The 2,263-nt window shown below is 49.4% G+C and overlaps 1 pseudogene; it reads right to left on the bottom strand.

The window, feature by feature from the left end:
• Positions 1-922: 922 nt before the first annotated feature.
• Positions 923-2,014, bottom strand: LOC146187955 (protein max pseudogene; annotated as a pseudogene).
• Positions 2,015-2,263: the final 249 nt, after the last annotated feature.

The raw sequence follows: 2,263 nt of genomic DNA, 5'->3' as shown, positions 1-2,263 counted from the left end.
AAAAGGTGCCTTATCAACAATGTGCAGAGAACTCGAGAAACCATTCATATTATCACATAGTGGTGACAATGCTGTCGGCAACAAATGAGTAGACCTGATCTTCACAGGAATCAACGCGCCAGCAAAAGAACCGAACTCGGTGGCTGCGATAGCAACAATAGTGCTCATCGGGTCGATCTACGCATGCTTTTACACCGTCAAGCGCTCAATTAAAAGGCGGCAATGAAACATATAAAGCCGCAAACCATAACTAACACAACATAGAACATTGTAGAAACATACGCGAGTGGCCGCCGTCGTCGACACGCATCTCTGCGCGTCTTGTGCGACAAAGAAGTTGATAAAGGTGAGTGTCGCGACAACGAGCATGAACAAACAAAGAACAGAGAATTGATACAGGCGCCAGAATTGCAGTGATTAGAAAGCTTGCTGGCTGTCGCCGAAAAAAGACGAAAAAAAATGTTCGAGTGGTTTGCGGCATTATGCCCCCTTAAAAAGGCATCGACTCAATGCTCACAAAATAAACACAGAAAGGTAACGCACGTATCAAAAAGCTACAACAGCAAAATGATGAGCCAGGATCACAGACACCGTACTTCACGAGTAGTTTGCAAGCGTCTCAACAGCAGCACGACCCACCAATGCTGCAACCACAAGAAGCGCGCGCAGCAAAGGCAAGAAGCCAAAATAAAATATACGGAAAGGAAGACAGCACGGGCACAAACTTTCGCCAGCAGCCGTCTCATCTACCTTTTGCGTGCTTGAATCTGGCTCACGCTGCACCCCTCGCTTCTTGGAAAAACGACAAGCCAACCTTCGTGCGCTGCCTTATCTGCACCAGGGACCGGGACAGCTATCCCGCGGAAGCTTCTGGTGCACCGTTCAGGCCAGAGAACCTGTGCCGGAGGAAGCCAAATCAAGGTGCAGGTCTTCACCATTTATTTCAAAGTGTCAAAAAAAAAATCGGGAGATTCTGCACAGCCTCTTCGAGCAGACCACAGCCAGGCGTTACTAGTAAGCTAGGGCACGATGTAGGCTGAGCTCACTGCCGTTTGTGCAGCAGCGGAAGGTAGGTGCTCGGCCATCAAACAATCGTTCCTGTCTGCTTACAAAGGTACACGTATGAAAAACTGCACAACGTAGACACGATGGGGGGCCAGGATAATAACTGTGAGGAAGTTATAAATAACGTCTAAGTAATTTGCGAAAACTCCCCCAAAGGCGTACACATGCATACATAGCGCATAATCGGCGCCCAGTCTTTGATAAAGCGAGGAACAAGACGATTTAAAATAAAAAAATATTAGAAGGCATGCGAGCAAGCGGGTCCTGTACACCGCATCATCGCAGTTGCATTGAAGCCAGAACTTGTTCCTCGATGCTTGCTCAGTGCGAAAGAACAGCCAACTCCAAAGGAACCGCAGTGGCTTCCTCTAGAGGTCCACGGGCGTAGAATTGGGACTGGACTTTTTCTGGGAACCTTTGGAAAAGTTGTCGGTGTCTTCAGAGCTCTCGGAGCCAGAACCTCCGTCAGAAGCAGGTACGGAGTCGCCCTTGATGTTCATGTCGTTGAGCACCGAACCGTTCGAGTGGCTACCACCAGTGGTAATTCTGGTTTTCTTCAGCGCTAGAATTTGTTCCTCCAGAAGCTTGTTCTGCTGTCTCAGGTCCTCAATGTCCTGCTGATGTGCAGTGTTCCTACGCCTCGTAGACTGGATGTAGTCGGAGGCCTTCTTCAGGATCTGAAGCTGCGATGCCTCGCCATGCAGAGTCGGCACGGCATCACGTAGACTGTTGAAGCCGAACTGCATGTCGTCCCTTCGCCTCTGCTGCAGATCATTGGGGTGAGCCCGCTCCTCAGGGTCGATTTCTCCTTTCCCGTTGCGCGTTTCATCGCCCATTCTTATTGCTGACAAGAGCCGGGCAACGGAAAGACAGCGTCCGTGGTCGCAGAGAGTAGTCTCCCGTCTTTACAACGCACCGCCTTTACAACTGAATGTCGTCACATCGATAAACGCTCAATTTATAGGCGGCTGGGAATCATCTAGATAAAGTCACAAACGGTGACTGGCATCACCTAGAACATTGCGGAAAATTAGACGAGCGGCCGGAATATTCGATACACATCTCGGCGTATCTTGCGCGACAAAGACACTGATAAAGCTGCGTCTTGCAACAACAAGCATGAAATATGAAATACAGAATTTCTTCTCGTGCCAGAATCAGAGTGATACGACCGCGTGCAGGCGGCCGAAAGAATAAG

This window comes from Amblyomma maculatum, chromosome 5 (assembly GCF_055883805.1).
Source record: "Amblyomma maculatum isolate TAMU_Amacu chromosome 5, ASM5588380v1, whole genome shotgun sequence".
Lineage (NCBI taxonomy): Eukaryota > Metazoa > Arthropoda > Arachnida > Ixodida > Ixodidae > Amblyomma > Amblyomma maculatum.
Note: the sequence above shows the minus strand (reverse complement) of the source record. Positions and strands in the feature narration are given on the sequence as shown.